At 53.7% G+C, this 18364-nt stretch overlaps 1 protein-coding gene across 1 annotated transcript in view; it reads left to right on the forward strand.

Annotated features, from left to right (window-relative positions):
• The window catches only part of XPO1 (exportin 1), a 908600-nt gene that overhangs the window by 403671 nt on the left and 486565 nt on the right, over window positions 1-18364 (forward strand). The gene's annotated exons all lie outside the window — the stretch shown is intronic.

Consider the following 18364-nt stretch of genomic DNA (forward strand, 5'->3'; position numbering starts at 1 on the left):
GCTGCTTTGCACTCTACGAAGCTGGGATCTTTCCACTTATTATTGAAAAAAAATTGTGCCATAGGCGCAGCACAATTCTATTCTTGCATGGGTGGTTATGGGGTATTTACATTGCATACTGCTGAAAGTGATGCTACTGTGATGTATCCACGCTTCCTAAAGAGATGTGCCCTAAGGTGCATGTTACGGACTCCTCTTTGGTACGTTTCCTGTATTATCCCCTAATGGTGAGTTGAGTTAGAGATAACTTTGTGTGTGGTGTGTGAGAAAGTGCAGTCTTTCTTGCATGGTATGCCCCCACTTTTTGCTGAATTGCTGAATGTACTTTGACTGAGTGTGCCCTGGACTCCTGCCAATCAGGTGCCCAGGGCCTATGTTCCTTCCCTAAAACACAAAACCCAAATTGGCAAACCCTGGCCACATGTCAGCCCCTGGTAAATGGTACCCTAGGTACCCAGGGCCTTGTGACCAGGGAAGGCCTCAAAGGGCTGCAGCACTCCTTGTGCCACCCTTGGAGGCCCTGTACCCTTACACACACACACTCTGCCTTTGCAGGCTGAGTGTCTGGGTACAAGACAAAACAAAGAGTCGACATGGCACACATCCCTGTGTGCCATGCCCACCACCTACACTGCCATGGCATAAATCAGCCACCCCTCTAGCTGGGTGCCCTATGCCAATGGTGTGGGCGCAGGAGCCCTGTGCCCCTACAGTACCCAGGTCCATTCCTGGGCACTGTGTGCAGTGCTGCCATTTAAGAGTATATGGTGCTGGGAGCTAGTCAAACACAAACTCCACAGCACCATAATGGCAACACTAAAGACTGAAGTTTGGTATCAAACTTCTCAGCACATTAAACCCACACTGATGCCAGTGTGGGTTTTAATGTACCAAGCACCCCAGAGGGCATCTTAGAGATGCCCCCTAAAACCTAACCTACAATGCACGTCTGTTCTGAAGCTGCCTAGGCTGCCACACAGCAGACATGTTGCTGGACCCCTGGGTAGGAGAGCCCCTGCTCTCCTGGGTCTGCAACAATGCACATCCTGGGCAAGGTGCTAAATCTCCTCCCCCAGGATGGGCAGGGGGAAGCTTCAAAGGCATGCCGCCTGAGAGTTTCCCCAGGCCCCTGCAACCTCCCACTCTGGTGGGAAGCTTGGCCGGAAACCCCAAATAAGGACAGGGGATGTGCCAGCCTGCCAACCCCACCCCTCAGGTGGGGGAGGCGATGTGAAGCACATCTGTGCTCTCGCCATCTTGAAGATGGGAAGCCCTGCCCAATCAGGACTAGGCTACTGCCCCCCCTCCCACAGGAGAGAGGTAGGATAGGGGGTGTACCCACCCCAGGACAGGGACCCATTGGTCCCTGCCCTTCACCTACCTGTAACACCCCTAAATCTAGTATTTAGGGGCACCCTGAACCTTCCTATTCCAGATTCCGAAATCCGAATAAGAGCAAGAAGAAAGAACACCTGCCCTGCAGCTGCTAAAAAGAGGAAGACACCAACTGCTTTGGCCCCAGCCCTACGGGCCTGTCGACCCTCACCTGCTCCAACCCGGCATCTCTTGTGGCCAGCAACCTCACAAACCCCAGAGGACCTGGCTACCTTTTGACTCTAAACCCCTGGGGCTCCCATGAGTAGATTCTCTACTCAATCTACTTCTAATCCCTGGCAGCAGCCCGGAACCGCGAACCCTTCACACTCTGCACCCGCCAAGCCTGGCCTGTGCCGGAGTGAACAAAGATCACGAGGACGACCCCACGGCAACTGCCACCCCGAGTCTGGCACCCAGGGTCCTCCCTCGACACTCCTGAAGAAGCCTGCAACCTCAGAACCAGGTGCCCCCCCCCCCCCTCCCCCAACCGCGATCAACAGAGGGTAAGATTTCCCGACACCAAAAGGCACCCCTGCACCTGGCACCCTGCAGCCCCCTGTGCCCAATCCCGGGGTACCTACCTATCCTTCAACTACCCAACTTACTTCTAGAAGTGGTGGTGGCACCTGAAGAATCGTCGTCCCCGAGCTTGTAGACTTTTTCCAAACCGGAGATTTCCCATTGAAATCAATTGAGCGCCTGAAGGCTCAAAAGCACCCTCTACACCTATCTACTTCCCCACTTGCCCTGAGCAAGTGACCAGGAGCCTCTATAAGGAGCAGCCACCCATCTATTCTCGACCACGTGGAGTGCGTAGAGGGTGGCCTGTGCCCTCTGTGTCGGCTGGATGCAGACTCCTCCATGCGTCCATCAGGTCATGTGCAGTGTAGATCTCGTAGTGTCGTTGGGACCCCGTATAGTGGTGTGGTATGGTTGTGGGTTCTGTCGGTCAATCGTTGGGTCTAGGGTTAAATTAAAGCCCCCCCCCCCCACACACACACACACGCCACGTATGTGAAGCCTATGTCCAGGATTTTCCCCCAGAGAATATTAAACGTAGGGTCATCGTTGTTTGGGCCAGAGCAACATGCAAGCGTGATGGATTGGGATGACAGCCGCCCCATGTAATACAGTAGCGACCCTGGGGGTCCGCCATTTCTCCTAGCGGTACATGTGGTACACTTTCCTGTGAGAATCGCAGTCCCTTGAGCATAGTTTGAGTATGTCGAACAGCATCTATACGAAGCCCATCAATATGCAAAAGTAGTTTGTGATGTGGGGCCCATGTGAGTCTCTTGAAGCATTGCAATATGTATATTGTGGCGATCTAGGTAGGGCAGAACAAGTCTGCTTTTCCTTGGATTCCCTAGGCCCCTCACATTCCACGTGATAAGGTTATATCTAAGTGAGTTTGGGTGCGTCATTGAACATACAATAATCATGTAATGGACTGCGTTCGTTAAGTAGTTAAGTACTGTATAGGCAGTGCAGTAGCTGATAGTAAGGCCTGTGGATAGAACGCTTGAAACTGTCCCACCTTCCGAGCAGCAGTTCTGTCCTGTCTCCCACCCACATCAGAAGCCCAAACCTGCCTTGGCCTACGTCCCCCACCTCCCCGCCCCCCGTCTCTTCCAAAAGGGAAATCAACAGTAGAACAACTTCTTCTATAGTGAGAAGATTCAGAAAGAATATAAAACTCCCAACAGTCAAACATGTTAGGGTTGTCTCTATGGGAAGTCACTGGAGGGCACGGTAATCTCCCCTCGTAGAACATGAGGGTGCCCAGGTTCTCGATTAGTTTACCCTGCCCTCTCGTTGGCACTCCCAGGTGACATTCCGGGAACAGGTCTGTGCAGCCCTGTGGCATTGTCATGGCTGTGCTCCTTTATCGATGGACCATAGGATGCCAGTTTCCTGCATCTGGCGCGGCCTAGTGTGACTCATTGAGCTGTGGGTCTGTGTTCCCCACATGCGGCAGGGTGGAGAAAAACATGACGTTCGCAGCACCAACTCTCCTCGGTTCTCACATTGTTACTCTATTTCAGATAGGGCTACATTGGAGTGGGAAGTGCTCAGATCTGGATCAGGCCGAGGAGATCTCTGGAGAGTAGCTTTCAAGAAGTCCGCAGTGTGCTGAGGGTTGGTGAAAGTGTTTACGCTGGTACGTAATCCACAGTCTCGCGGGGAACATCATGGCATAAGGGATGTTGGCCTGGTGCAATTTCTTTTTCATTGGGAGCAACTTTTTCCTGGTGTCTTGGGCAGTCATTGTAAAGTCCGGATAAAGGGCCAGGTCACAGCCTTCATAGGAAATTAGTTTTTTGCTCTCTAGCTAGCCTCAAAGCAGTGTCTTGATAATCCAGTGTGTGCAACGATCTGGTGGGAGCTCCAGGCAGGGGTCGGGCAGCCAGATTGATGCCCTCTCTACTATGAACATTATGCAAAAAGCACTTCTTTCGAACATAGTCCTCAGTAGGCGTGCCATATAGTCCTCCATACGGCCTATGTTTGTTGACTCCGGCACTCCTAATATACGAATGTTATTGCGGCACGACCTCTGTTGTAAGTATTCATTTTTGGCCGCAATAACTTTCAGTAGGCATTCCATGTGGAGGATTTGTTCTTTTCTACCCGTAGATGTGTCTTCCAGAGTAGAAACACGCTGCTCTGCGTCCTTTAAGCGTTCCTCATGCTGGTCGAGTTTGAGTGACATTATCTATGTGGGTATTCATTGTGTCCATTTTTTGCTTCTATTGAAATGAGGCTGTGCTTTGTTAGTAGTTCCTTGAGGCCGTCCATGGAAGTCTGAGCCGTAGAGCCAGGGCCGTCTGCCATTGCGTTATCTGGTTCGCAGCAGCTCTAGTGGATTTATGCGCTTCAAATGGTAACTGTGCCTGCTTGCCATCAGTTTTGCCCACATCTCAGCCCTTGCGTCATGCTTGCCTCGTTGAGGCAGCTCCGGTAGTGGGAGACTTGGTTTCGGCGTTTACTACGTCCCCTGCTGCTGTGGCACTCTTCAGTCCCCGGCGACTATAAGCTCCGCTCGGGGACGTTGCAGTCTAATACCCCGCAGAGCCACCCGTCAGGTCTCCGTGTATGCGTTGTTCCCCCTACCGGTTATGTGGGTACCTCGGTCTTGGGGTGAAAGGGGGGGGGGAAGAAGCTGGCTCTTGGCAGGCAGTGGGGTTGTATGTGAAGGATGATTGTGGCCAATAATAGTCCGAAATGCGTATGCCCGGCCCGATCCGCGCGTGCTCCTCGGTGCGCAGCTTCTCCCAGCCGCAAGACTCTGGTTCCGTGGTTGTGCCGCACGGCCTTCGGCCCTTAGGGAGGCAGCTGGTGGGCCCGATTTTGAGGCCCCAAGTTCCCCCGCAGGCAATGCTCTGTCCAGTCTTGTGAGAAAGTGCCATCTTTCTTGCATGGTATGCCCCCACTTTTTGCTGAATTGCTGAATGTACTTTGACTGAGTGTGCCCTGGACTCCTGCCAATCAGGTGTGCAGGGCCTATGTTCCTTCCCTAAAAACCTAGAATCCCAAATTGGCAACCCTGGCCACATGTCAGCCCCTTGGTAAATGGTACCCTAGGTACCCAGGGCCTTGTGACCAGGGAAGGCCTCTAAGGGCTGCAGCACTTATTGTGCCACCCTTAGAGGCCCTGTACCCTAACACTACCACACTGCCCTTGCAGCATGAGTGTCTGGGTACAAGGCAAAACAAAGTCTATCCCTGTGTACCGTTCCCACAACCTACACTGCCCTGGCATACATCAACCACCCCTCTAGCTGGGTGCCCTATGCCTGTGGTGTGGGCACAGGAGCATGAACCCTGTGCCCCTACAGTACCCAGGTCCATTCCTGGGCACTGTAAGTGCAGTGCTGCTATTTAAGAGTATATGGTGCTGACAGCTCGTCAAACACGAACTCCACAGCACCATAATGGCAACACTGAAGACTGAGAAAGTTTGGTATCAAACATTTCAGCACATTAAACCCACACTGATGCCAGTGTGGGATTTAATGTACAAAGCACTACAGAGGGCATCTTAGAGATGCCCCCTGAAACCTAACCTACAATCCACGTCTGGTCTGGGAGGCTGCCTAGGCTGCCACACAGCAGACATGTTGCTGGACCCCTGGGTAGGAGAGCCCCTGCTCTCCTGGGTCTGCAACAATGCACATCCTGGGCGAGGTGCTAGGTCTCCTCCCCCAGGATGGGCAGGGGGAAGCTTCAAAGGCATGCCACCTTTGTGAGCTTTTCCAGGCCACTTGCTGTACCCAGCAAACTGGCCCCCAACGGTTCTGACCCCCACTCTGGCGGCTTTCAAACATGGCAATGCTGTAAATTACATAGGTTTGCATTGTAGTGCCCCCTAACCCATAAGGAAAAAAGGAAGCACTACGCCCATTGTCACACAACAATGCTTTATTGCCATCAAGCAAACTTGTAATTGCAGGCATTTGCCTGTAGGCTGCAGTAGATTATCAAGAAAACAAAACTGACACCTTGCCTTTAAGGCATTAGAGTAAGGGGATCGTGTCTTTAAGACCTGCAGGGGACCCCTTGCTCCCATGATGCACCACAGGTGACAGTTAGGTCAGTTCTTTTTTCCGGCTCCTTCTATGAGGATCCTGGAGCTTGAGCTCTTCAGTTTTGTGACTGAAAGTTTTTCACTTAAGAATTTTTTCAGAAATTCGACGTTTTCTGGCTTCTGAAAGCAGATACTGCTGGTTTCCTGAATAATTTCAAGTTTTTTCCAGTCAGAATGCCTGCTTTATTCAGGAAATGCCCTTCCTGTTGCAATAAGATGGCACTGGCGGATCCACACTGTGTGTATTGTGTGTCTGCCAACTTCACACAATCCTGACCGGTGCCCCACTGCCAGAAATTTTCCAGGCGCACTCTACGCGATAGAGAGCGCATTAAACTACATGCCCAGCTGGAGAAGGAGACAAGCCGTCGTGAAGGCGACCATTCATCCTTAAAATAACCCTCTTCAGCTAGAAGTCCTCAAAAACGGTGACATACCACCTCTCCTGACCCTAGGAAGACCAAGGTTCCAGGAGATTCGCCGTCGAAGGTACTGTCTAAGAAACCCAGGACGAATTCTGCGTCCAGAGATTCATCTTGACGTCAAGATTCTCCGCCGCAGACAAGTTTGCGTCGGCACAGTCCTTCGGGCTTGAAGGCTGTTAGTCCGGTGAGATCTGGACTGTCTCCGTCGACGTTGAGGCTTCCGTTGACGTCGAGACACTCTCCGCCGCCCTTGAGGGGGGTCCGTGTCGAGAGCTGCGACGACTTGTGTCTCGCCGCGAGTAGGGCGTTCGACATCAAGGTATTAGACGTCGAGGAGGTCAACCCCCACTCGACGTCATGGAAGGTCGAATTCGCCAAGCCGACGTCATGGAAGATCGACGTTTAAGTCATCAGGTCGACGTCGCAGTTGCCAGTTCGACGACAAAGATCGACGTCGAGGTCTCCGCAACGCCGTAGGTGATCGGCGTCGAGACAACCGTCGAGGGCGGAGCGCCATTCCCAACAATCTGCACCGATGGTGACACAAACATCGACGTCGAGGCGTTCGAAATCGAAGGATAGAGCTGCAGTGACCTCGGAGAGAAGAGCCAGATCTAGAGCTTCAGGAGATCGATCATCATCTCCAGGCATGCATATCGTGCAGATCTCTCCGGAAAAATCGCCTCGGGCACCGGAGAAGTTTGGACTTTCACCTCGCTGGTTGGAGAATGTGGGTAGAGGTGACTGCAGAAGTCCGGGCTCGGACTTTTCCCGCACGTACTCTCCCTCCAAGATTTCTCCGCGTAGGAGCAAGTCCCCTTCTGGTAGTCCAAAGTCACCTTCTCCACGCCGGTCACGATCCAGGGATCGTCCCTCTTCTCACAGAAGGCCAAGATCTCCTTCCAAACACACGTCACGGTCCAGGGCTCATCACAGTGACCGTCCCCACAAGAGGCGACGCACTAGATCGCCCACCTGGTCTTCCTCCACAAGGTCCTCGGTCCGGGACTATTCTCCGACCTTGTCTTCTACACCCCCGTCACGAGTGTCACCGATTGATGACCTCGCTACTTTCTCTGACGTCCTGGGTAGAGGTGCGCAGAAATTGAATATCACACGGCACACCCCTCTGGCCCCCACATCAATTATATTTGATACGTTGCATCACCCGTCAGCGCCCAGACCGTTGCTACCATTGGTGCCAGGATTGTTGGAGCCAACTATGGCCACATTTCTCACTCCTGCTACGGTGGGCTCTGTGCCTTCAAGAATAGCTAAACATATAAGGCTCCTGCTGAGGATCCCTTATTTCTAAGGGCGGACCCACCAGCGGACTCAGTTATCTTGGCGGCTGCTATGAAGTCCCATTCTGCCTCTGTGTCCTCTACTGTCCTCCCGGAGAAAGACAGTAAGCAAATGGATTTGTATGGCAGAAAGATGTGCAACACTTCTGTCTCACACATGAAAGTGGCTAGTGCTTCAGCCCTGCTAGCACGGTATGATCGTTCTCTTTGGGATTCCCTCTCCAGATTTGCTGAGAAACTGCCAAGGGAAGACAGACAGGATTTTAATGAAACTCTCCTGGAAGGTGGGCTTGTAGCCAATCAAATTATCAGTGCGGCTGCGGATGCTTCGGTCCTCGCCGCACATGGCTACTCTCATGGCGTATGCTCTCGGTGCTCATCCTGGCTACGGCTAACGGGCCTCAAGCCTGATGCGCAGAAGAAGATTCTTTTTTTTTTTTTTTTTTTTTTGAAACCGTTTATTGCAGTTCGTAAAAGTTACAGGTATGGGCCTACAACCATCCGGCCGGCCGCTAGAATGACAAAAACATATTGCACACATACAGTGAAAGTCTCTAGGCAGTGCAGAGCAGTGAAACAGGAGTAATCAATGGTGCAGGCCACACAGCTCCAAGCCCACAGTACGGTTCCCTTTTCTTGAAACAAAACAACACCAAAAAACCACACCCGCAGGGCAACCCGCGATCCAAAATAACAGCACGTGCTCCATAAGTGGGGGATCCAAACCAGCAGCAGAACTCTGGAGAGGGGAATGGGAATAGATCCGGGACTGGGGGACCGCGCGCCCGCGGCTGAGGGAGGGGGGCCATCTAGGGAGACGGAGCAGGCGAGGCAGCCGGTAGCAGTGGTGGCTCACAAATACCCCCGCGGTAGGCGTTCCAGGGGCCCCAGAGTTTCACCCACGCCCCAGGCTTACCTCTCGCCACATACACCACCTTTTCACGAAACATACACCAATCCATATGCTCTTTCCAGGCCGACACCGCAGGGGGCCTCTGGGATCCCCACAATTGAGCAATGTCGCGCTTGGCTATCATGTATCCCAGAGTCACCCACCGCGTCTGCGGGACCGAATAGTCATTCGGTTCCCATACATTCAGCAAGCATCTCCTCGCTTCAGGCAGCAGCGCAACACGCGTCACCACACGCAGGACCTCATGCACACCACGCCAGAATCGCTCCACCTTCGGGCACTCCCACAGTATATGCATGAAAGTCGCCAACGCACCACAGCCACGCTTACACATTCCGTCACCAGCAAAACCCATACGCAAAAGCCTTGGCCCCGTCACGTAAACCCGGTGAAGGATCTTGAGCTGGACGAAACGAAGGCGAGCCGGGATGGCCACCTCTTTCGGAGAGGCCACCGCGGAAATCCAATCCTCATCGTCCAGCTCCAGCCCGTCGGCAACCCAAGCCTCGCGGAGACTAGTAAGCAGGCACGATCTATCGTTGATCAGTTTTTTGTATATGAGGGAGATCGTGCTGTCCGGGACATGGCCATCTAGGACTCTGTCCTCCAGGGGGGAGGACTCCGGAATGGATGCGACATCCGGGAAGACGGAGCCCAGCGCATGGCGGACCTGTAGGTACCGAAAGTACTCACTGCCCTGCAGCTGGAACTCCGCCTGCAGCGTCTCAAAAGTTTTGAATCCCCCCCTCGTCCAGAGATCTCCCACCGTGCTGATTCCGATCGTGTCCCACTTCTCGAAGCCCTTCGACGTCCACAGGGAGCCCAACCTCTCAGACGCATACAGCGGTGACGCCCGGGTCAAACGGTCCTTCCACCCCATAGCTGCATTAGCCGCGTGCCAGACACGCACCATGACACGCGTCGGTCCCGTCAAACGGGAGTCGGGCGCGCCAGCGTAGAGCGCTCGATTGTAATCGCCACCGGGCAGGAGCATCTTATCCATCTCAAATGCCGGGTTCAAGGCGGGCCCGTAAAGGCCATGATTAATTGCAGCTAGTTGGGAGGCCCAGTAATACCGTTTAATGTCAGGGAGGGCGACCCCCCCATCGTACCACGGGAGCGTCAATTTAGCCAGAGCAATGCGCGGCCTCCCGTCCCAGAACAGGCGCCGCTGGAGGCCCTCCACCTCACGGAAATAGCGTGCCGGGACCAAGTCCATAGTATTCTGGAGGGCGTAGAGGAGGCGTGGCAGGGACATCATTTTAAACAAGGCCGCTCGGCCGAGCGGCGAGAGCGGCAGACGCCGCCAGCGCACCACGTCCTCCCTCAAACGCCGGAGGGGGGGTAACAAATTCCGCTCATAGCGGGCCTCCGGGTCAAGAGTGATATAGATACCCAGGTACCGAAAACCTTGGGAGGCAATCTGGATCGGACAGTCCCGTGGTAGGGCCGGAGCCTCCCCGGAAAGCACATATACACAGGATTTCGCCCAGTTGATGACCAGGCCTGAGTTGCGACCGAATGAACGCAAAACATCAACCAGGACGATCAGTGATTTACGCGGGGAGGCGAGATACAGAAGGATATCGTCAGCATAGAGGGACACACGGTCCTCATGCTCGGGGGTCCAGCGGAGACCACGGATAGAAGGGTGCCACCGCAGCCACTCCGCCAGGGGCTCCAGGGCCAGGGCAAACAGGAGAGGCGACAGGGGGCAGCCCTGTCGCGTACCCCTCCCCAGCGCGAATGGGGCCGAGACTCGCCCATTCACTACCACCTGCGCCAATGGGCCCGAATATAGCAATTTGACCCAGCTAATGAAACCCGGGCCAAACCCGAATTTTGCCAGCATCGCCCAGATGTATGGCCATTCAAGCGTATCAAACGCCATGGTGGCGTCCAAGGACGCCAAGATGGCCGGCTCCCGCACAAATGGGACACGCGCGAGCACCCCGTGCAAGCGCCGCAGATTGAGCGCCGTGTTGCGGTGCGGTATAAAGCCAGATTGGTCTTGGTGGACCAAATCGCCCACCACGCCAACCAACCTGTTGGCCAACACCTTGGCGAGGATTTTGGGCTCCGCGTTCAAAAGCGAAATTGGCCTATAGGATGTGACCCGTTCACGGGGCCTCCCCTCCTTGTGGATCACCACAATTGTGGCTAGACGCTGGTCCGGCGGGAGGGAACCCCGCGAGTGGGCCGCCAGGAACATCGCGCGCAGGTGGGGCGCCAACACATCCGGGCGTAGCTTGTAGAGCTCGATGGGAATACCATTGGGGCCCATGGCCTTGCCGGATGCAACCGAGCGAATAGCCAAGGCAATTTCGTCCGAGGTGGGAGGGGCGTCCAGCTAATCCCTGTCCTCCACCGTTAGGGAGGGCAGTGCGATGTCCCGAAGCAGGGCATGGGAGTCTGCCTCCGAGCAGGGGGAAACCGGGGAGTAGACTTCGCGGAAATAATCCGCGAAGCAGGAGACAATGGCTTCCGGCTCAGTGACACACGCACCATCAACACTCTCAATCAAAGGCACCACACGGCTCGCTCTCTCCCTCTTATCCAACCACGCAATCAATTTGCCAGCCTTATCACCCACATCATACAATCGCCCCTGCTGCTCTCTACTGAGGCCCCTGGCCGCCTCCGTGACGAGGGCCCGATAGGCCGCCTGCTTTAGGTGTAGAACATGCAACTTGTCGTCTGTTACCCCGCTTCCCAGGTCACCCTCCAGTTCTGCAATCTCGGCCTCTATCCGGGTCACCTCCTCCCGCTCGCGCCGCCGGGCATGGGAGATAAAGGAGAGGGCCTCCCCTCTAAGGACTACCTTGAAAGCCTCCCACAGGGAGATGGCCGAAGAGACCGACCCCACATTCTCATCGAAATATCGCTGTAGGGATTTGATCAAATCAGCACGAATGGTGGGGTCGCGCAAATACCATGCATTGATTGGGGCCACCCTGCCATCCCCCCTCAGGAAGACATCGAGATGCAACAACAATGGGGAGTGGTCTGAGATACCCCGCGCCAGATGGCGCACCTCCCCCACCCTCCCTGCGTGGGCCGCCGGGACAAGGATGTAATCAAGCCGCGAGAGGCTACCATGGGCACCCGAGTGGAAGGTGTACTGTCGCAATGCAGGATGCTTTAATCGCCAGCAATCCACCAGGCCCAGCGTGTCCAGAAGGCCGGGCAGCCACGCCTGTGCCCGGGGGAGGTCCCTAGGGGGATGGCGATCCATAGACCCAGAGGCTACCGCATTAAAATCCCCTCCAACCACCAGCAGGCCACTCGGAAGGTCCAGAAGGAGGCGCCCCAGGTCCGCAAATGTGGTGGCTTGTAACCCAGGCGGGACGTACACTGATATAAAGATAAACACTACCCTCCATTCTTCCCACCAGAACCGTGTAGCGTCCCCTGTCATCATGGCGCACCTCATCAATCTCCAACGGGAGCGAGTTCTTGATCATAATACCCACCCCCCGCGAGCCCGAGGTGAAGCCAGAATGGGCCGCCAAACGATATCCCCGCCGGTTCATTGCATGAAAGGAGTTACCTATAAGGTGCGTCTCCTGCAGGAAGACAACATCTGGTGAAATACGTTTTAAGTACTGCAGGACCACACCACGCTTAATCCTATCCCCCAGGCCGTTAACATTCCATGACAACACAGCCAAATCCCTACCCCCCATCATACGTCGAAACAATCGGTCGTCCCCCATCGAGCATCCTAGAAACAACAACATAGTAGCGGGTTTGCCCTGCGGTGCTAACAAACAACACACCCCCCCCACCCCCCGGTCCCAACAAAACTCCCCCCTCCCTGCACCCCTGCATGAGCCCAGACAGCCCCCCCAAAGTGCAGTGTGCCTGTCGCCCCATAGCTAAAATACTAACTAGTCCCCCAGAGGAGGAGGGAAGCCCCCAACAGACCCCGCACGACCTCCATAGGAGGGGAAAATACGCAATCAATAAATGGTGAAGGAACAACGTCCAGAGCAAGGCCTATGCAGTCACCCCTCAATTCTGCTCCGGCGGGCCCTCCTCGCCAGCCGCGCCCCCCCCGCCCCCCCGGCCCCGATCTCCAGGCAGAGTGTCCAGCCAGTCCCCAGCCGCCTCGGGCCGGTCAAAGAAGTGCGTGCGACCATCCACCTCTACCCTCAGCTTAGCTGGAAAGAGCATTGAGTACTTGAGGTTCAGGTCCCTTAGGCGACGTTTAACACCAAGAAAGCTCTGCCGCTGCTTCTGGACCGCCGGGGTAAAGTCTGGGTAGAAATGTACCTCCATGTTGTCAAGCTTGACCGGTCCCTGTTGTCTGGAGGATAGCATCTCTGTCCCGGAAATTAAAAATCCGGGCAATGAGAGGCCGCGGCGGGGCACCAGTCTTAGGTCTGCCCCCGGGGACCCGGTGAGCACGCTCCACCGCAAAAAGCTTACTCAGCCCCCGGGGCTGGAGGTGGGTCAGGATCAACTCTTCCACGAAAAGATCCGCCGCCTCTGCCTCTCGTCCCTCCGGCACCCCCACAATACGGACATTATTCCTCCGGGCCCGACCCTCGGAGTCCTCCAGTCGCCGGTCCATCAGGGCGCTCGCCTGGCCAAGCCGGCGCACCTCCTTCTGGAGGGCCACCACGTCTGTCGTGAGGCTCGTTGTGGTGTGGGCCAGGGAGTCGACTCGGTCGTTTGTTTTGGACAAGTCTGCCCTCACAAGGCTCACATCCACCAGGACCGAGTCTATTTTTTGCGCTAAGGTGTCGAAACGCTGGTCCACCGAGGCCTTCATCTCTGCGATGGCGCCCATGACGTCCCGGAGGGTCAGATCCACCGGATGAGCGGATGCCTCCGTCGGGCCCACCGGGGATGCACGCGATGTCTCCGGAGAACCCTTCTGGAGCGTGTAGCGGTCCATACTGTTGGCCTGGTGCGCCGTGCCACGGCGGGTCGTCTTCACCTTCGCCCGGTCGCCATCTTGTTTGGTGGACATGCTGGCTCTGCCACCGTCGTGCCAAGCACCCCAAACGGGCCGCTATACCAAGTCACGGGCGCCAGGGGGGGGGGGGCAGGGGCGACCACCGAACCGCGGGTCAACCCACCGCCGGCGGGTCAGCCGGGCTCCTGGACAAGGCCACACCACCACACCCCGCTCCGCAGTCCGACCCCGCTTGAGAGCTAGGAGGGCGCAAAAGCGAAAGTGAAAGTGCGGGGTACGCCAGTCGCCCAGCCCCGTTCGCCGCTGTTATTCACTTTGTCCCCGGATCGCCCCACTACTCCAATCCGGGGGGCCGGCGAGGAGAAGGCCACAACCTTCGATCGATGCTCCCACCGGCGTCCGGGGTCCGATTCGAGCCCAAAAAACGGGTGGCGCCTCAGCTCCGGTTCCCCAACACAGTCCCCTCAACAAGGACAGGATATCGCCAGGATTAATTCAGGAGGTCGCGGAGGACCTCGGGAGCCTCGCACCTACGCGGCCATCTTGGTTGCGCGCTAGGCTCCTCCCCCAGTAGAAGATTCTTAATCTGCCTTTTAACGGGTCATCCTTGTTTGGGGCTCACGCTGATGACCAAATGAGCAAAATGAAGGCAGAGTTGGACACCGATAAAGCTGTTGGGCTGGAAAAGCGTAAGGAATATCGAACACGCTTTCGTCAGGGCGACAAGTGTTCCTTTCATCAGCGCGTTCAAACACCCCAATGGTCCTCTCAAAATCAGCAGATTTCCCAGTTCCAACAAAGGGGTCGTGGCAGAGGGAGAGGAAATGCAAAGCAACAGTTCTCCAGTATTGGGGTGTCTTTCATAGATTCACATGCTTGAATATTCCCCGTCGTCGGAGTGGGAGTCCCACGGTAAATAAAATAGCAATATATATAGTCATAATATACCTAAATAATACCATAAATAGAGCTATGTAGGTGTAAAAACACCAAGAATGTACCTATATGAAATCTCCATAGGGATACATGGAGAGAGAAAAAAGACATTTGCAGTCTATCTCTGTCATTATCTTGGTCCAAACTACAGCCAATCAGGCGTCAGCACCTCTCCAGAACCTTCTCCTCAGAGTTCCTGACCTCAGATTTTCTACCGCACGTCGTGTGACAGGGAGTCTCCCTGAGCTCTGCTCAGTTTTTGTCTGTCAGAATGTCTTCAAGTAAGAGATCTCTGTTTAGACCTTGTTCTTCATGTGGAAAACTGCGTTTATTCTCTGAGGACCCACACAGTAAGTGCATTTACTGTTTGTACCCGGATCATGAGGTGGCAAAATGTAAGTTTTGTAGAACCTTTTCTACTAAAACTTTGAAGGACAGGGAAGGCAGTCTCTTATTGTGGCTACAGAGACTTAAAGATAAGGAAGATCCAGTTTCTGATATGGAAAGCCTTATTTCTGGCCGTTCCCAGACAGCCTCAAAGCGCAGGAGTTGCCATCTCCTTTCCTGAAGAAAAAGAAAATGTCTTTGGCTCTTACAGCTGCCACATCTGCTGTTTCACCTACTGTTTTGTCACCTTCGAGACCTAGTTCTCAGGCTATTGAGGCGTCTACTTCCAAGTTTTCTGGAAAAATACTGGCAGCCTCGTCGACTATGCTTCCGATGAAATTGGCAGTGACCGGCTCGTCGACGGTGACTCTGACTACGACATCAGCAGCGTCTTCGTCGACGATTGTCCCGTCGACGTTAGCCTCGTCGACGGTAACCATCAGTACCACAAGGTCGGTGACTTCTATATTACCCATTACATCGTCGTCGACGAGGAAAGAAAAGGTTCCGTCGACGAAGGGTGTGAGATCGACTTCGTCGTCTAACTCGTCGACGGCTATTCCGTCGACAAAGAAGAAGATTACGACGACGGGTTCGTCGACGGCGGCGGCGGCGACGGCTCCGTCGACTATGGGTTTGTCGGCGCAAATTTCGTCGACGATAGTTCCGTCGACGTGGCCCTCTCCGAAAACGTCCTTGGTGAATACCATACAGCCGTCGACGGCAATTTCATCAGTAAGGATAAAGGTGAGCAGATTATCATCTGCTCAAAAGTCATTGAGAGAGCAGCTGCCTCCCGCGACTTCAACGCCGGTTTCATCTTTCGCTGTGGTCCCCTTGATGCCATTGCCACCTACTACTACTGGCCTAGATAGGCAAGACGAGATTATTCCTGTAGAGGAGTCGCAGCTTCCGTCACCATTATTTGCGACAGATTCTTAACAGGAGTCCGAGGAAGGTTTACCTGACTCTTTTGGTACGGCGCAAAGCCCATCTGACTTAATAATTAAATGCCAGGATGACAGTAGTGAGGATGAAGATCCAGTTTACAGGCAGCAGGTTCCTGCGAAACATTCAACGGCGACTCTGCCATTGTCACTCATAGCTAATCTCCAACGCATGTTGGACGATTATAACCAACGTTTTCCTCTGTCGCCGCAACATCCTGGGGTTCCGTCAACGCCTGTGGTTCCGACAAATATAACTCCGGTGCCGATTGAAAATCCTTCACCCCTGATGCCGTCCGCACCACCAAGACAGCCTTCAACAAGGTTTTTACCTCCTCAAGAGTTCGTGGAGGAGGTCCCTCAGGAAAGAGAAGAAGGTGAAATCCCAGATGATGATGGTGATGTTGATAATGATGATGATATGGCGGAGTGGGACGAGTACCAAGCACAAACACCATCCCCCTCTCAAGTGGTATCTGGTGACTCGCCTCCAGTGGACATAGCGACTTTTCACCAACTAATGGAAAGGGCGGCACAACGTTTTAGGCTGACAACGGAGTGCAGAGAGGAAGATTGTTTCCTTTATGATTTCAAGAGTCAACCTTTAAAACAAACGCATACTAATCCCATTGTGGATTTCATTTGGGAAGAAGGCAAGAAGTTGATAAACACCTAATACCTTGCCAGCACAGGTGCCTCGTTTAGAAAAGAAGTATAGGGCGCCACTAGGAACCCCAGCATGCCTCACAGGTCAGTCAAGACCGGAGTCCGTCATTATGCAGGCAGCGCAACGTAGGGCGAAAAATCCTGCATCTACTGTCACCGCACCACCGGACCGTGACGGACGTAGAATGGATGCCATAGGGCGTAAGTTTTCTTCAATGGCCTCTACTGTGGTTAGAGCGGCTAATGCCTTGGCCATTTTGGGTCGTTATGACCGACAAGTGTGGGCTGACATTTCGACTTTGGTTCAAGAACTGCCGGAGCCATCTAAGGGCGAAGCAATGAAGTTGCTCCAAGAGGGAGAAGCTACGTCGGCGGAAGTGATTGATTGTGCAGTGGACATCGCATGCACGGGTTTCCGTCAGCTTGCTGGAGCGGCTGTTCTGCGCAGGCAAGGGTGGTTACGATCGACATCCTTTCGCCAGGAGGTACAGTCCATGATTTTAAACATGGCTTATGACGGGGAGGCGTTATTTGGAAATCACGTCGATGAAGCGCTCCAGTCCATAAAGGAGGATACTGAGATGGCTAAATCTCTCGTAAATTTACAATTTCAAAGACAAAATTTTCGTGGCGGACGCGGCACCTCCTCAAATTTTCGAAAGGGAAATAATCAATCTAGACCCAATAATCAAGGATCGAACCGCTATTCATATAGCCAGCACCAACAATCATCACGACAGCAGGCCTCCAAGTCGTATAGAGGGAAATCCTCATACAGAGGAAACGCGTCAAAAAGACAATGACAATACCAGACAAGCAATGTTGGAGGTCGAATCTCTGTTCTTTTCCCAATGGTCCTAAATTACAAAGGACCGTTGGGTTTTGGACATTGTGAAAAAGGGGCACGCTTTAGAGTTCACCAAATTCCCTCCGTCCACACCACCCACCGGACCACCACCAGCTCACATCAAGGAACTTTTACATCAAGTTCGACTTCTAAGGCAAAAAGGAGCTATAGAGTTGGTACCAATATCTCAAAGGGGGAAAGGATTTTATTCCCGGTTCTTTCTTATCACAAAGAAGAACGGAGAATGGAGGCCCATCCTCGATCTGAGGGCGCTCAACAAATATATAAAGAGCCAATCCTTTCGTATGATGACGCTAGTAGAGATCTTGCGTTTACTCTCGCAGGAAGATTTCATGGCAACGATAGATCTCCAGGATGCCTATTTTCATATCCCTATACTACAACGTCATCGGAAGTTCCTGCGTTTTCGAGTGGGTCAACACGATTTCCAATTCAAAGTGTTACCGTTTGGTCTGCGCTCGGCCCCTCGAGTGTTTACAAAGGTACTAGCTCCAGTGATAGCGTTTCTGCGACTCCAAGGTGTGCAAATATTTCCATACCTAGACGACTGTCTTCTAAAATCACAGTCAAGCGCTCGCCTGCGACAACACACGCTTCTATGCCAGGAGATGTTTCGCTCCTTAGGTCTCTCCATAAATGCAGCGAAATCCCAGCTTCATCCTTTGCAACAAAAGGACTTTCTGGGAGCCACTCTGGAAACGATATCAGCCAAAGCGTTTCTATCCCAGGAGCGTCTACAAAAGATATTACGGCTGGTAACTTTGATCAGGTCAAAAAAGTCAGTTTCTGTAAGACTGTTGAAATCATTTCTGGGGATGGCATCATCGTCCATTGCCTTGATTCCTCACTGCAGGCTAAGGACACGTCCTATCCAGGAAGCACTGGATGCTCAATGGCGTCAAGTGTCGGGATCTTTCAACGACATGGTATGTGTCACAGATCAAATGAGGTCAGCACTCGAATGGTGGACAATACCAGCCAACTTGGCAGAAGGCACTTCATTTCTGTCGGTGACACCGGACAGGACAA

This window comes from Triturus cristatus, chromosome 6 (assembly GCF_964204655.1).
Source record: "Triturus cristatus chromosome 6, aTriCri1.1, whole genome shotgun sequence".
In the NCBI taxonomy this organism is placed as follows: domain Eukaryota; kingdom Metazoa; phylum Chordata; class Amphibia; order Caudata; family Salamandridae; genus Triturus; species Triturus cristatus.